Here is an 18,413-nt window from a genome sequence, read left to right on the forward strand (position 1 = left end):
AATTTGTATTACTTATTAAATTAAAACCAAAAGTTTAGAATACGTTAAGTGGAAAAAAGTAGGCTACAAAACGATCTGTTATGATTGCAAACATGTAAATAAAATATACTACCCATCTGTATGTGTGTGTGTATATGTATATACACATATAAAATAGACAAGTGCTTAATTAATATTGCTTGATTCAGTGAGACCTCTTGGCAGTGTCATTTATTCTTTGTTTACTTGTTCGCTTAGGGATTAAATATGTAGTTTGGATAGAGAGAACCAGAAGAAAGTCTCGGACAGGTAGGAGATGGTGTAGAGGAGTGAGAATAGAGAGAGAACTCAGGGGATTGTGTACCAGCTATGTCACTAATAAGCCAAGTGCAATTGCTTAATCACTCAAACTCAAATTCCTTAGTGTAAGAGTAATGCCTGCCTTATCTTTTTGTTTGAAGTTTAAATGAGGTAATCCATGTAAAACACTGTCTGTAGAACATGGCATGTTACTGCTCAGCAAACTTCCGTGAGCATCTGCTTGGAGAAACAGGACGTGCATAAAGCAAATAACAGTACAGGAAACTTATACTAACTGCCAAAGCCAGAATGATATATCATTTATAATCTAATCAGTGTTCATATAAACTCATTGCTTTAAGGATAGATATATTAAGTGTTAAGCACTACATGAAGGGAAATCCCCCAAACCTGAGTATCTAAAACTGTCCTTATTATTTGTCTATCCATACTTTTCCACATTACCCTACCCCTTTTACTGAAGAACCGATGAGGGGAATCGCTGAAGAAAATCTCAGAAAAGAATTATAAGCAGAAATAGAAACCAGAGAGGAATTACGACGTTCAGAGAGCTGGCTTTCTATTTCAAGTATCTACTTCTTCGAGCATGGATGGCTGCCAGCCCTCAGAGAGAGAAGTGTTTTGCTAGCCGTGCACTTCCCTAGTTCTTAGAAACTTCATCCCCTGGAGTGGTACCCTTGTAGAAGACGAGCTTCCCGAACACATGCTTGCATGACAGATCATGCTGGGCTGGATTTTATGTGTGCGGTTCTAGAAGGCTCTCTGCCAGGTCATTCTGTCACTTCTTAGAGCAAACGGAGCCTACTTTCTGAACAAATACAATGTGGAAGTGGGGAGTTAAGCCTTGATATTTAGACTGCATTGTACCTACATGTTCCTTTTTTCCTACTCCTTTCCTGTCTTAGTTCTTCACCCACCCTCTCCCTCCCCTCCTCAGACTCTTAAAGGAGCAAGGAAAGTACAAGCATGTCAGTGAATTCAAATGTAAAAATGAGAAGTGATAACCAGTACGTAAGAAAAAAGCAGCGCCAGGATTGCATGGTGGAGGTATCTGTGTAGGGACTGCCTGGAGGACAGTATATTAAATTATTATTTTGTTGTTGTTCTATCCCAGAAGGAATGGATGTTTTAAACTGATGAAAGACACACATGGATATTTTAGGAAGCAGAAATATAGCAGCGCAGTCCTAAGATTCCACTGGAGTGGACTCCAAACTACTTTTCAGTAGCTGCGTGACGATAGACTTATTACTTCACTCCCTTGAGCCTTAGTTTCCTTCTCTCTGAGTGGGAATAGTCAAAGCCTTTCCCTCAGAGGGCTTTTGGGAGGATTAAATAAGCTCAGTGCCAGGCACAAGACAGTCAATAAATGACAGGAATCACTATCAGCATTTGACTGTTAATACTTAGAAACATTTCTCAGCACCACTATTCGGTAGTAAATACTTGCAAAAAATCGAATCCTGAAATTTCAAAGTGACAGTGCTGCCACAAAGGGCACATTAAATAGTAGGATCTCCTTGTCATCATCCGTCCTGTACTAGGTATATGTTCTTTTATGTCCGGCCCATGTCCATGGGAGATGCTCTGTTGAGAGGAAAATATCTTAGTGCACGTTGAAACTAATGGGCAGCTTTCATTTTAAAACATGAGAAAAAGATCATTCATAATGTGAAAAAATCCGTACAATGTGAAAACATCCACTAAACTATTTTTTTAATGTACCGAGGGTGATAATCAAAATATTAGGAAGGGCGTGGTATTGCCAGATCAGAATGGGTGGCAACTCGGCATACTTGCCAGGGCTGTACTATTTACACCTGAACTAAGTAGCAACCTTGAACCTGGCTGAGAGAGTTTGGGTTGTGGCTGCAAATCTTCAGCCATTTCCTGTCTTTTAGTAGCTAGTCCCTGTTGAACCAGCAGCTTTTTTTTTTTTTTTTTAACCTCTTTATTGGAGTATAATTGCTTTACAATGGTGTGTTAGTTTCCTCTTCACAGCAAAGTGAATCAGTTATACATATACATATGTCCCCATATCCCCTCCCTCTTGCGTCTCCCTCCCTCCCACCCTCCCTATCCCACCCCTCTAGGTGGTCACAAAGCACCGAGCTGATCTCCCTGTGCTGTGCGGCTGCACATCTCCCCAAAACACACCACCTCCCAAGGACCCGAATATCCACACATAACCTTTGGGTCCTTATATCGTAAAGTATGTAAGTTTTCAACATGCTCAAACGCCAGTAAACATTATCTACTCAAATATATGTGCTCCAATAAAATAGAGCATCTCCAAAATGAACATTAAACACGAAGGTCTTTATTGCAGTACACCAGAATCTACCTTTTTTGTTGTTCCTTCAAAATGTGTTTCAAAGCATCAGTTTTGCTAAATAAAATAATAGATGTCTGACCCGACAGATAATTGGGCTCAGGAGGAATAGATGGGGAGAGAGTTTTCACAGAAGTTCAGCATTCTCGGCTTTCATAGCTTGTGATAAAACCTTTCACCCTGCTTTCCGACTGCAAAATTAGTAGATTATGTAACCAAAATAAGGAACATTCTTATTGCACCAAAGTGTTTCACAAAGGCTTACTAATTAATCTGCACAAAATCCTTTCAACTAAGTATCACCCTCAAGTTTATGTAAGAGGTGTTAAGGGTTGGAATTGTGACACCCCCCCAACCCAGGTTCAGATGGCACAAAGAATTCCACTTCCCATGTTTCTGTAACTCAACTTCAGTGTGTGTTATTTTTTTAATGGCAGACCCTCATCCTGCCTCCCCAGTTGTCCTGTTCTATTTCTCAGAGGCTTCACAGAGCCTGTGCTTTGAAAATTGAGTGGTAATGACCAAGACTTGGAAGGATGGATCATAGGTCATTCATCCATTAAGGTTGTCTCTCTCCCTCGTCTCTTCCGGTCAGGCTGCCTATCCCAGCTCCTGTTTCTTGGCCTCTTTCCCAAGTTCATCTCCCTGAGAGCTCTGGGTTCCTCCCTCTTGAGGCTAGTCACCCCCTGTAGACTTCCAGACCTCCATAAATGAGAAGTATCTTCCTCCTCTGTTCAAGTGTTTCCAGCTGAGACCTTCCTTGAATCTTCTCAGTGTTTTCTTGGAAACAACTTGTGCTTTGGAAGCAGTTAGTTGGGAGAACAACTTTAACTTTCCCTTCTGCCTCCTCCTTCCCTGTATCAGGGAATCACAGAGCTAGCAAAAGGGGGATATTCAGGGGAAACAAACCAAGTTTAAAATGTTAACAATAGCCACAGAGGTGAAGATGCCTTTCAGTCTTGTCACTGGCAGCTAGGACTAAAATTTGGAGGCTCACTGAGTCCTAGCCAGTGGTTCCTGTATTCATCTATGACCCTGCAGCAGAATTACTTTGGGAAGTTAAAAAGAAAAAAAAAAAAACAAGCAGTTCTGGGCCTGGTGCCTGGAATTTATGGTGCAATGGGACCAGGGGATCAGCGTTTCTGCCTAGCTCCCCCAGATGGTCAGATATGTAGCCAAGTGTGGCAACTAGTGCCCTAAATCTGATGTTCATTAATTCCACACATATTGTTTTGAGTGTCAGCTGTGGGCCAAGCACTGCAGGAGGCTTTGGGCATACAGTGGGGTGCACGGAAATGGCTAGGCAGACAGTGTGCGCAGCAGAGCTTATCTCTATGTGAAGAAGAGCGTATCTCTTAAGAGGAGTTTTGCTATTGTTATTGTTCTATTTTTTTCTCCCCTGTGACTCTATATCCAGAGACCTCAAATTCCTGGCCTATAGGCCACATCATGTCTACAGGCAAGTTTTGTTAGGCCAGCCCCCTGTTAAAAAAAGAATTGCCAACATGTAAAATAAAAAGACATTAGCAGCTATTTCCTAAAACTGAAAAGCAGCTGTCCCCCTTTTACAGCTGCTTTTCAGCAGCTCCATGCCATCCCCACCTGGCACTTTCACTAACTTACAATGTCTGCCTGGTTCTCATGTTATGAGGATATTAAGAAAATTGTATATATGTTCCTGAAAACTATGACTTGTTTTTGTTATTTTGAAATGCGAGGGTGCAATGAACAGAACTTGTTGTGGATCTACAAAATGAAATGTGTCTTCATATGTCCACACAGTGGGACTTCATCTGGAGGGTCTAGAGAAGGAGGAAATAAGCAGAATCTGTGTTCTGAACAAACGTGAAATCTTAGAAGTCCATTCCCAGAAGCATATGTATTATAAATGTATTCCTTCAGGTCGAATTCTAGGTGCTGAAGAAACAGCACTGGTATTCAGGGTTGGACCTTCATCTACAAATCTGCATGTAGCTTTTTGGTTACGTTCACTTCCATCTCCTAAATCAAACTATGTGGGGAAATGGAACCACAGTGGTGACTGTTGTGTGAACTGAACTATATCAAGTCTTAGCTGAAGCTGAGGTCTTCACTAAGGTCTTCAAGCTTTTCCTGCCAGTAGTTACAAATGCGTCCCTAGTATTTCCCATGTGGCATGCATAGAAATGTTAATATCTGTGTGGCACACCTAGGTAGAGAAGGGAGGCTTCTTGTGGCCGGAGGCAGCCTGTGTACCTAGAGCTGAGGAAATCTCCATTAGGGGCACAGTCTTTGGGACCTTTTAAACTTTGCAAAGTTTTGGTTCTTAGACCAGAGGTCATTAGTGGATGAATGAGAACCATCTCATTGAATAAAATGGAATACTTTCCACATAACAGAGCTCTCCTACTCTGAAAACTGAGGGAGATGCATCCTTTCCTTTGTTGTCACACTTTCCCCAATGGAAAGATAAAACAAAATTTTAAAAAATGTATTCCTGGGCTTCCCTGGTGGCGCAGTGGTTGAGAGTCCGCCTGCCGATGCAAGGGACACGGGTTCGTGCCCCGGTCCGGGAAGATCCCACGTGCCGCGGAGCAGCTGGGCCCGTGAGCCATGGCCGCTGAGCCTGCGCGTCCAAAGCCTGTGCTCCGCAACGGGAGAGGCCACAACAGTGAGAGGCCCGCGTACAGCAAAAAAAAAAAAAAAAAGTATTCCTGATTAGAAAAAATATTGAATTTTAAAAAAATATTCAGTGTTGTATATTTCTCGAGGAGCAACAGAGTGATCAGTTATGCTTTGCAGAATTTTAAGCAGTTGCGTGCATTTTGGTCAGAGGTTTCAAGATGGATTGTATCTAAATTGCAGACATGTTTTGTTTGGTCAGCACAAATGTTTCTGCGTTGTGGTTTTGAATAGTTGCTTGCTAACATTTGAAAACTAGGAAATCTTGTCTAAAGCTCTGTAGGCCTGGGCCTCTCATTGCACCATTAGACAGCCCCTGAGGCTAAGATGGGCACATGCACTCCTGTTCCCAGGCTCCACCCCTCCTTATGGTGTTATGTCATTACATTCCAGATTATTCCATCCAGGCAGTCAATTTGTGGCTTATGGGCTTCATCCGAACCATTATTTATTTGTTTGATAACAAATAGAGGTTTGTTGCAGTGGGGGAGGGGGCCCGGGGTACTTTTCCTCTCTGTCTCCTCAGCTGAAATTGATACTGTGGATATAAATTCAAGCTCCTATCACAGTTTGCTTCAATTTATATTTACACGTCTGTGTTGATAGAGTGGATGTTTTATACACCTATATACAGCCCCTAATAGGTGTGAATGCGAAGCAGATAACTATTCACAGCCAGGATTAGCATTTCCTAAAGGTGTCAAAGTCACTCCGTTCATTGTAATAAAGCAACTTGAAAAAACAGTCAAGCAGAACAAGTGTTTTTTAAAAAAAAGATGTAAGCAGTCCATAAGGTGTTAATGTCTCTTCAAAATGAGTTAGAGACCTATGTTTGAGTTAGTACTTTAAGTCTTTGATTTATCTCCAGTAAAGGTGCCAGTTATATTTAATTTCTTTGAAATAAGAGCAGTAACTTTCAGATCTTGGACACCAAGGAGCTGGCTCATCATATACTCACAATCATATTTAATTCTTACAATAAACCAATTACGTACATACTTACCACCTCCATTTTACAGATGCAAAATTCAAAGGCAAAAGAGGTTTAAGTAACAAGTAACTTGCCCAAGGTTATACAGCTGCGTGTGTATATACATACACATATACATATACATATATATTTATGCCATATATATGTATACACATACATATACACATATACTGTGTTCATTCCGCCTCTCATGTTTTTAAACTATTTTTGACCGCCATTCATAGTAAGAAATATTAGTTATTTCAGGTCTTAATGCTTAATATGTTTTCCTTCCATAGTATCATTGTAGAAACCAGTCCTAACCCTATTTAAACTGAGTACATTTTGATCATTTCTGTTCTATTCAATTTTAGTCTAGTTTAGTCTGTTCTCTCATTTGCTCCCGTAACAAACACACAAACAAATTTTTTTAAAAACCCTATTTATAGCCCTCTAACTGGGACACAACCTAAAGTTTGAAAAACACTGACTTAGAAGTTAGATGTCAGGGAAGCTCTTTCTGGTGGAGTATGTGAGAGAGAATGAAGAGGGCAGATACTTTTAAAATGAGGCCACAGTACAGGGGAATTTGCCATCCAGTAATTCATGAAGATATATATTTGTCTCTGTATTCATGTTTTACTTACATCAGAAAGATCTTTGTTTTGTTTTACAATAAAAATAATTCTTCAAAACTCCATATTAAAAATTACATGGAGATTTTCATGTATGCAAATTATACCTTAAATAACAAAAAATAATAATCAGGTGGAAAGTGGGGTGAGTGGAGCTATAAAAAAACAAGAATGGCAGATTATTGGTATTTGTTGTAGTTGCTGGTGGGTATATGAGTGTTCATTATCCTATAATGTTTACTTTGTATGTGATTGGGGTTTTTCGTAACAAAAACTTACTTTGAAAAAGTAGGTGGGTCAACCATGGTCTTTTATTCTGTTTTCCCACAAGGCTCATGGTTGAATGAGAGCAGGACCCTATAGGTTGAAGTGTGACCTTTATCCTTTATTCTGTAAAGTTGTGAACAGTAAGTAGCCAGGCTGGACAGAAGCTGGTTTTAGGGTCTTCTGATGCCAAATTGCTCTAAAGTCAGGCTTCATATTCCGACATGATTGACATTCAGGGTTTGATAATTGTCTGTTGTGGGGAGCTGTCCTTTGCACTGTTGAATTGTAGTGGCCTCCGCCCCCTGGCCTGCGTTCTCTAGATGCCCGTGGAACATCCACACCCCTCTACTCCATAGCTGTGACAACCGAAAACCTCCTCAGACATGGACAAATGTCCCCTGGTTGAGAACCACTGCCCTAGAGTCTGAACCTATCACCTCACCTTGTGTATATGTCTAGCTGAGCTTTGAACAGAGATACAAAGCTTCAGAGAACCATATTCTACCTGTGTCTTAGGGTAAACGAAGAATAGATTAGGCAGAATCATCACAACTAGGGATTGATTTAGTAATACCAGAGCCAGGCAAGGCCACCTGTGTGCAACTGGGCATGGTTAACTCTTCTCTACGTTAGTTACCTCATCTGTAAAATGGGGATGGTGACAGTTTCTTCTTTGTGACATTACATGTGTTTATAAGTCACCTAGAATCTTGCCTGGTACACATTAAGTACTTAGGGTTTGCTGTTACTACCTACCTAGAACTTGTTGTGCTGGAATTGTGGTTTAAATAGTCGGGGGATAAGGGGATTCTCTGGAGCACTGTAGTGATATCATGTTTAGTTACTAGTGTTCCCCAACCTATCTCAGTGCTTAGAGTGTTTAATCTGAGTGTGCTGTCTGAGTAGGAAATGGGGTGGGTTCTAGAGCTCCTGAAAATGGGTGAAACCATGGTTTCTAAGTTAATTTACCTCACAAAAATAAGAATAAAATGGGAAGACAGGACATGCTGAGCATCTCCTCTGTGACCCTCTGGAGACACTAATAAAGAGCCACAGAGACCAGCCTGAAATGATCCAGAAAATGTCTCCACCCCAGAGTTCACCTTTTCTCTTACAGTCATTGAATAGTGGCGAATCATCATTGCTCTTTCCTTCTTAAGATATATTGGTACTTTGAATCTTGCTCATGTGATTATGGCTGAGGCAGAGTCCTTACCATGCAAGTTCACTCTGGGAAGATTCTCTCCACTAGTAAAATGTATCTTTTGTTTCCTATGTTTTAAATTCTTCCCCTCAGTCTATAAATATGCTCAAGAATTTTCCAACTTAAAAATATCCCTCATTGACTCTCTATCAACCTGCCACCCATCTCTAACCACAGTCCCATCTCTTTCGTTCTGAATTATTGAAAGAGTACCTGATTTTAGCTGTTTCCATTCCATGATGACATCACGAAAGGCATTTGCAGGCCTTGATTTACCGCCTCTCTTTCTCTTTCTTCCCCCTCTAGCTTTCCTTCTTGTTCTTTGTTGCCCTCTTTCTCTCTTTATTTCTACCTTTTCTTGTAAAAAAAAAAAAAAAAAAAAAAGCCTTATTGAGGTAAAATTTACATACCATAAAATTCACTCACATTAGTGTACAGCTCAATGATTTTAGTAAATTCACAGAGTTGTGTGACCATTACCACGACTCAATTTTAGAATACTTCCATCACCCTAGAAAGAACCCTCCTGCCTATTTTCAGTCACCCCGCCATTCCCACTCCCAGCCCCAAGCAATCTATTTCTTTCCGCACGCCCTTGCAAAACTAAACACTCTGCATGCACCCTTAGCTTTCATAACCCCGTCACGCATGAGTTGCATTGGACGTCTAGGCAGGTTCCTTTCTGTCATCCTCAAGGGTTTGATCTTCCTCTGCTCACACCCTGAACACTGGGCTTCTCCATGTTTTTGTCTCAGCTCAGTGTCTCTGGATTTTCTGTGAGTCATTTCACTCTCTCCCGTGAATCACCTCTGATACTAGGTTTTGCTGATGGGGTTACATTTCCCCATACCTGTCTCCTTACCTTTCTCCTAGGTTAGCCCTCCCTTTTCTTTTAAGAATTACCTCAGATGCCAGCTATACTATAGTCTTCCCATTTTCTAACCACCATTCCTATTCCTTATCTATAACTATACCTTAAAGAAATGTAGCTCATGAGCTGTGACCCTCAGGCAACTTTATTACAGTCTCTCTTTGTCCCCTTAGGTTCTTTCTGTGAATTTCTTTTCTTAGTTCCTCTCCTGCCCCTGGAAGAAAACCCCAGTAGCCCAGTCCACTCCGTATTTGGTGATGCTGAAGTATCCGGCGTAATTTCAATCCAAAAATTATAATATTCTGTCCTGTTTAATAGCTACAGCTTAGAACTTGATTTAAAGATAAAACTAATCTCCCTCCCTACTGCTTCGCTGCTGCAGAGGGGAAGTCTGCAATCAGAGAAAGAACGTTTTGGCTTCTTTCCTCACCTAGTATGTCTACATATCCTCCCAGTAACTTGCTGTTTCTAGTTCTGATTACTGGGTTGCAAAGGAAGACAAGGGGGGGGGGCGGCATGTTTCACCTGATTGATTCCATTGCTGTGATTTAGGATCATGGCACTTTGGACTTACCGGGATTGTAGAACTGGTGTTCTCTTTCAGTGGTTCTCTCCTTAGATGCCCTACCTTTCCCGTGGAAGGTCTTCCCCTGCCCTACCCTGCTGATTCTCTTGCTTTGGGTGATTGACAGCTGCATCCCCCCAGGCACTCCCGGGTGTGTGTCTGGTTTACAGAACGCACCATGGATTCTGTACCCGTAATGTCTCTGAGGATCCATCTCCTTCATAAATTGCAATCTTCTACTCTGCTTAGCCTACTCTTTTTCCTTAGTGTCATCCTAGACCCCTGCGTCCCTCAAAATGCAGCTCTCTGTGGTCTCCTTATAGCATGTCCCCCCTCAGTGGGTTTAAAGGAAACCCTCCTCCATCCCCCTGAGTGGGTAGAACTCATCAGAATTCTCTCCGAAGAAGCTTTTCTCAAATCCTCTACTGAGGCTCCAGACATCTCTGATGTGAGCAAGGGTTTCAGAGACAGACAAATGATTTTGCAGTATCTCCTCTGAAAAGTTGTTCCTCATTCTGTTCTGGCACCTCCCTCACCTTTAGGGTGTAACACTGCTATGTCTTGGAGACTGAAGAAGGAACTTCCTTCCTATTCATCCTATTACAGACCTCTCTCCTCTAGTCCAGAAGCTTGTATTAAAATGTTTCTGAGTCAGTTTGCTTCTTGAGAGTTTAAGTACCTGGAGGTCAAAGATGATGATTTATTTTAAAATATTCTCTCTGTGCTTGTACCTGACATGCAGTAGGCACTCAGGAAATGTGAGTTTTCTCACCAAGATCATTCTCCTTTATCCAAAATTACAAGGTTAAAAAAAAAAAGAAGAAAAAAGAAAGTATGGCCTTGAGTACTGCTTCATCCTGGCCAAAAAGCACTTTTTAGCCCTTTTCAGACCTCTTGACCCCTTTCTACTTGACCCTCACAACAAAATCATTTACATATTTTTGAACCTATTGTCATGTTAGAAATGGAGATTTTTTTTTCCCTTTTTCAAAATGTTTGGTAATGTTTTGAGAAATCAATATGTGGCCATCGTAGAAAATTTAAAATATATAAAAGAATGTAGAGAGAAAAGTAGTTTACCTGGTTTCTGTTTCGAAATACACAGTTCCCTTCCCTAGAGACAACTGCTTTCTCCAGTTCTTGAATATTCTTTCAAATTCTTTGCGCTCATAAATGTATATAAGTGTATATTTTTTGACTCCGTACGAAAGGCATCATACTTTCCACACATTGTGTTCTATCTTATGTTCGTGGCTTAGTGTATCTTTGAGATTTCTTGATTTAATCCCAGACAGAGTTGCTGCATTCTTCTTAATTCTTGCCTACAGTAGAGATGGTATGTTATCACAGTGTATATGCTTGAAATCAAGCAGAAGCGTTATTTATTTAAATAGTCCAGTACTTTCCCTTTATAAAAGAAATTTAATTTGTTAAAAATATAACGAATTTAAGTGAAATTTAATGCAGTATCAGTTATAGGACTAGTTTCAGTTGCCAACTGTATTAATACAAACCTTTAAAAGTATATAAATGATCAGGAGAAAAACAGATATTTGTATATTAACACATATATGTAGAATCTGAAAAAAATGGTATAGATGATCTTATTTACAAAGCATAAATAGAGACACAGAGGTAGAGAACAAACGTATGGATACCAAGGCGGAAGGGGGGGGGTAGGATGAATTGGGGGATTGGGATTGACATATATACACTATTGATGCTGTGTATAAAATAAATAACTAATGAGAACCTACTGTATAGCAGAGGGAACTCTACTCAGTGCTCTATGGTGACCTAAACGGGGAGGAAATCCAAAAAAGGAGGGATATATTTATACGTATAGCTAATTCACTTTGCTGTACAGTAGAAACTAACACAACATTGTAAAGCAACTATACTCCCATAAAAAGTAAAAAATAAATAAATAAAAATATATAAAAGATCAGGTTATACTTTATGGTTCCCTAACAATCTGACTGCATAAACATTCCATTTGCTATATATCGTGTGACAAATAATTGAAAATACAGAAGTTCTGTCTTTATTTATCTTGGGTAAATGTCTTAACCCATGTGTGTCTTTGTTTCTTTATCTGAAAAATGGGGGTGATAATAGAATGAGCCTCACGGATTGTTGAGAGGGTGAAGTGGGTTAATGTATGAAACAATATCTGGGAAATAACAAGCAATAAAAGGTAATGATATCACAGTTCATTTTCCTTTCTAATATTTGGAATATTGTCTTTGTAGAAAAGCATTTGCATCACATGGTGTTTGTTTTTTTAATAAATTTATTTTATTTATTTATTTTTGGCTGCATTGGGTCTTCATTGCTGTGCGCAGGCTTTCTCTAGATGTGGCGAGCGGGGACTACTCTTTGTTGCGGTGCACGGGCTTCTCATTGTGGTGGCTTCTCTTCTCGCAGGGCATGGGCTCTAGGTGTGCGTGCTTCAGTAGTTATGGCATGAGGGCTCAGTAGTTGTGGCGCATGGGCTTAGTTGCTCCGCGGCACATGGGATCTTCCCAGACCAGGGCTCAAACCCTTGTTCCCTTCATTGGCAGGCGGATTCCTAACCACTGCACCACCAGGGAAGTCCCTGCATCATATGGTTTTTAAACTATTTTTAAATTCTAAATAAATATATAGTGGCAAGGAATGTTGTGATGTAGACTTAAGAAAGTTACATTGCTCCTCATTACCATATCATGAGGTCTATAGTAAATTCCCATTTAGTAAGAAAGGAAGAAAACCCATGCAGCATTTATAATTATGGAAATTTGTCTTTGTTCATTTTGTTCTTTGTTTAAGTTAGAAAATGTCAAGGATAAGTATATAGCAGAATTTGCTTATCGTTTAGTTTTCTAGTTATCATTAAATGTGGTAGGACCCAAAAGTCCAAGTCCCAGGGTAGGGTTCTTTTCACTGGAAGAATTAAATTTAAAAAAAAATCCCCACAAGAGCACCTTCATTCTGACTACCTTGGAAAAACATTGGACAGTGTCAGTCTTTTTTTTAAGGATGAAGATTCCATTAGAAGATCCTGCAACTTTTCGAAACTTGGACCTGCTCCAAAACACAACACGCTTCAAGGGTTGTTCTTGCAGGCCAAGTAGTAGTCAACCTATGATTGGAGAGATGTTTGTAAAAACATTGTGCCCTGGAAATGGCCACGTTTAGTTTGAGGCTTAAAGGAAAGTGAGAGAATTGAAGCAAACCCTCTGTCAAGTATACTTAGAAATAATGACATGTTGTCTAATATTTTGAAGCAGGAAACCAGTTGGCGTGATTTTGTAGCTGTGTCTTTTCTCTTTACCTTGCAGTTGCATGATATTAGTGGAACCAATTGAAAAATGGAATTGCAGTTTTTTCTGTGGTGGTATCTGTGAAACTACCTTTGAGTTGAGGACACAGAGATCTCTTGAGTTGACAGAGAAGACCTCGTTGAGTTGAGGACAAAGTAAAAAGAGGCTCTGAAACCAACACAAGGTGCCTTAGAGTGTTCTGGCAGTATTTTTATATAGCTGATTCATCGACTGCAATGTATGCCCCCAAAGAGGTCTGATTCGCTTTGCTACTGCCTGTGTACACTGCTAAAAGATCAAAAGAAAAAAATTAACTGGATGTCAGAGATGAGATGCCTCTCCATACCAAAAACAGGTTCATGATTTCAACTTATTTATCAAGCTTTTCAACCGTGACCTTCTCAGGAACAATTATTTTTCAACATAATATTTTTCTTTTCAATCTGCATAAGTTATACTTAATTCCATTTTGATGAAGTCATCATTAACTTCTGCATGAACAAAGACACAAGAAATAAATCTCCAAATACATATATACACACCCACACACATATGTATATAATATATACACCCATATATAGGTACACACACATGTAATAGCTATGTAAAAGAAATTATTTTCCAGTGTAATAAAACAAATTGTGTACAAAACAAAAGTTAGCTTATGTCAGTCTATCTGTATTTGGAGTAGAGAGGTAAGAGGGTCCATAGATTTGGCTGATTTCTCAAAAAGGACCTGAACCTAAAAAAGTTATGAATCACTGTTGTTTTGCCGATTGTAGTCTAGTTGGAGAGAAAAGCCATAGGCTCTGTAACTATAACGGGAGGTGTTGAAAGTGCTGAGGGTTGGAGGAAGGACTCTAAAGGGCTGTAGGTGTCCTCAAGAGCATGAGATAGATGGCTTCTAGCTGGCATTTGCCTTATTTGATGATTGTGCTACTGTAAATACAGAACTGTTAGTGTGAAGGTAACATCAACCTGGGCACATTATATTCTCCCCTCTTCTTAGCTGCGGAACACTTATGAACTGTAGGGAGGATGTGTGTGGAGTTGTCAAGAATGTTGGACTTGGAGCCCAGTATTCATGTGAATTTCATCCCCTGTCTGTTCAGTTTCATCAGGAAAGAGGTATAGTATGCAGAGTGGATCAACTACATTTCTGGAAGACATGCAGATCCTGAATGAGTGAATGATTATGATTATGAATGAAAACAAAGTGGGTGTATGAATCCTGATTTCTGAACTGGCGGGATGTGCAGTCTTCTCAAGTGTTAAACTCATTTATTCATTGACTACCATGGTGTTATGTTGTATACCACGATAGTGAGCTAATTTCTCTACAAGACTCACCATACAACACCATAGGCGTCAAACTTTTATGCATTAATGATTAAATATTTTACTGTACTAAAAGGCTCTAATCTGCTCAAGGTTTTTTGAGGTTTTTTTGGTACAGGTTGGGAATAATATATATTCATGAATAGATTTTGTTTCTCAAATGTCAGAGTTGGAGGTGAGTTTTTTTGGATATGAGAGCTGTGTTCAGCATTCCTCTCAACAAAATTGCTGTAGGGTTTGTCTCTTTGGAAAGGAGAATGTGTGTTAGGTACCCGCTACTCTGATATAAATGAAGTCAAATCATTCTCACACCTAAACTTTCCACCTCATAAAGAAGCTTAACTCTGAGCATTTGCCAAGAGTGCATTCAGAGCTGTGTATGTATATTCAATATAAATATATATCAATATTTCATGATCCACAAGCTTAGTAGCAATTTTGTAAAGTATGTGACAAAAGCCACAAATGATCTCTTCTTTTAGAGCAACTGGGAACAGCTACTTAGAGCATTTTTTGTTTTAAGTCCAAGGTCTAGCATTTTTTACTGAGTTGACATTAAGAATAGATAGTACAGTTGTTAATATATACTAAATTTGGGGGCTTTTTAAAGACCACCATGAGAAATGTGTTGTGAATGTATTAAGCTTTAACCCCTAGAAGCAAATGTCTGTTAGCAGAGAAAATTCTAAAGGGTATCTGTTTTTTTTCTTTGATTTAAAACATTCCGGTGAATAGTAGAATATTTTTATTGTAGCAGATGACATTTTGATTCATATCTGTCTTGCTTCAGTAGCTTCATTTGTATTTATTTTAACTTGGTGATTTCAGAAGTGGTACGAGCTTTTATATGACCTTTCTCTCTGTGACAATACTTGCCAACACTGAGAAGTCAGGTCACGACTGTATTAATACCTTCATTATTTATAAAGTCAGTGCCCTACTTTAGCATTGATTAAAAATGAGCAACATAATTTTTAAAAACAGTATTCCTAAGTGAAGTTTCTTTTTATCTTTGAACTTTATACAGTGTGTGCCTGTGTGTATGTGTGTGAACCAATCTAAGAATATTGGAAATCCATATTTCTTCTCTTAAATTAGATAGTTTGGTTAATATTGTCTAGCTTCTGACTTCTGTGAATTTGAAGGCAAGAACGAAATTGGTGTGTTGCAAAATGTGTTGTCCTTTTATCCTTTTAAGCCTGATACAGATTATAATATTGTCTGATTTGAATGTTCATTGTAAATCTGATCATGTCAACTCCTGGTTAAAATCGTACTGCTTTTTCAAAGGGCTTTATCCTGATACTAATATTCTTAGCCAGGCATAGAAGCTTGACCCCTATTATACATCTGCAGTCTCATTTCACACCACAGTGAACTTGGCCATCTGCATTCTATCTCATCAATCTTCTTTCTGTTCGTACAATAAGCCGTGAACACTGAAGCCACGGGGCCTTTTGCATATTCTATTCTTTACGCCCAGGGGTGACTGCCAAAATATTTAACCAGCAGTAGGGACATGGGCACTGACCAATCAGAAGTGACATGGGCTAGAGCAGAATTCTGGAAACCCCCTGTTGAGCCAGTCACTAATTTTTAGGTGGTACATCTAGTTGGTGGGGTGGGGTTCTGGGCCAGCCTGGGAGACAGGGTGGCTAATTGATAGGAGAGGGTCCAGACAGTGGCTACTCACCATCCTGTTTACCAACTCAAGGCCATACCAAATCTTTGTCTATACCTGGAAAATTTCTTCCTTTTCTCACCCTGCAAAACATAAACACATCTGATTGTGTCATCTCTTCTTTTCTTCCATTTCACTGCATTTCTTCAGAGGAGCTTCTCCTGACCTTCCTGATGAGGGTTGTTCTCATTGAGATTTTCACGAGAAACTCCTATCCCTTCATTGTACCTTTCACAGTGGTCAGTTTACGTATACTTTGTACGTAATTGAATCAGATATCACTCCCATTAGTTTGTATATTCCATGAGGGCAGGGATCATCAATTATCTGACAACCCCATCTTCATCTTCCTCCAGAATTAAAATTCCAGCACCTAACAGGAGCTTAATAAATATTTATTGAATGAATGAATTTTCAAAAAGACTTTAGGACTTCTTTCAACATACTTATACTTTGCAAATGTAGCTGATATGCGTGTTAGTTGTGGGATGCATTGTTGGGAAGATAACTTTTTAAAAAAAGTTTACCATCTACTTAATGCCTTCTTATACATTTTTCTGAAATAATTTTCAAGTGGTGGCTAGATCCCATGCTGTGACTTATCTTTTCTTTCCGTAGAAATGCTTCTCACTCACTTGATGACCAGTGAAATGGTTTAATCTCCCAAATTGACTTATTCATTTTTCTTAAAGCTCAGCAAGAAAAATTACTTAAAAGCCTAAAATGATGCACAGGGTGTTAGAAACATGGCAGCAGCCAGTGGTGGAAAAGCTGTGGTCCTACTTTCAAAGATGTTATCAGTCTAGTGATTTTCTCCTTATCCTACTTACAAGTGTTTATAATATTTTCTTTTCCCATTGCAGTATTAGAACATAGACCATATGTTTTCTTCTCTGTATGACATAGAGCAAAGCCTCACACATTTATATGAATGCATTTTAATGATTGTGATGATGTTACTATAGGATCTTCTGCTAAAGTTTGTCCTTTTTTCTTGAAAATTCCAACAACCTGTTCTTTTTAAGTCTGTTATTTTGTTATTACCAAATTCTTTCTAAGTCCATTTAATGTATAAATTGGATAGCTTTAACTCCTCAAAGAATGAAATACTAGTTTGATATTGTTTTACTCCTCAAGGCTTTTCTGTGTTTGAGACTTAACCGTTGTCCCCAGACTTTAATATACCTTGCAACTGCTGCCTAACTTTTTATGAATATTTGACATTTCATGTATCATATTACTGCATTTAATGTTTCCAATGGCTTTTATGAATAATTGTCATTGTATTTTATTTGAAAAGTTAAATTTTTTTTTTGCTTTTCTACTGTGTATATATGTGTGTATGTCATCCTTCTCATGATTTCTGGACTATGGTTTTCTCACGTGCATGATTAGAAGGAAGTTATGGTGGTTATGGCTGTCATATTTAAGTGTAATCTAGAATGATTTAAGTTATTATTCAACTAAGTGATTGAAAATAATTATGGATACAAAATGTCTTACTGCTTAATCAGGAAAAAGGAAGGCAGGCTAGGTATCTGAACGCCTTTGGTTCAAGTGGGGGAAATCAACCCCTGGAAAGGCTTGAGAAGTAATTATTGAATGAAGTAGAATGTGTGTCCTTCCTTGTATACTTAAATAATTTCATGATTTTGGCCATAAGTCTCCTGGGACTGAATGCTATTGAAAATAGCTTCAAAATATCTCAGTTTCATATGTATAGTGTGACAGACACCACATGGGACTCTTGCCATTATCACTTCAGTGCACACGTCACTTCCACTTGCCACCAAATGCATTTTTTGAATGGACCTAATGTTTTTGTGTGTGTGTGGTTTTTTTTTTGCCTCTGAAGCCATTTTGCTGTCCCTATGAGAGGCTAGAAGTGCTGGATCATTAATACTTCCTGAAAATAGCCTCCAAATGATGACTCATGGGAGTTGGTGTATAAATACCCCAGATCCCTTGCCCCTTGACAAGGATAACTGGACAGCTGAAGCATAACTCTGGGATTACTCTGAGGCATATGTTCTACACAGGCTGGACTTCCAGTGTTTCCCCCAAAGGAGTAAGCTGTACTTATACACAGGGGTTGATGGGTTCATATCTTACCCTTTATTGGCTGCCTTCCTTTCCCTCTCTTACTTCGCCAGGTCCTGACTGTTTTTGTCATTCACCTCTCAAGTAAACTGCTTGCGCTTGAATTCATTTTACAGTGTTTGCATTAAGGGGAACCTAAACTAACACGCTTGCAATTTGTAGTAATGGGGACAGTTAGAAATGG

This window comes from Kogia breviceps, chromosome 10 (genome assembly GCF_026419965.1).
Source record: "Kogia breviceps isolate mKogBre1 chromosome 10, mKogBre1 haplotype 1, whole genome shotgun sequence".
Classification (NCBI taxonomy): Eukaryota; Metazoa; Chordata; class Mammalia; order Artiodactyla; family Physeteridae; genus Kogia; species Kogia breviceps.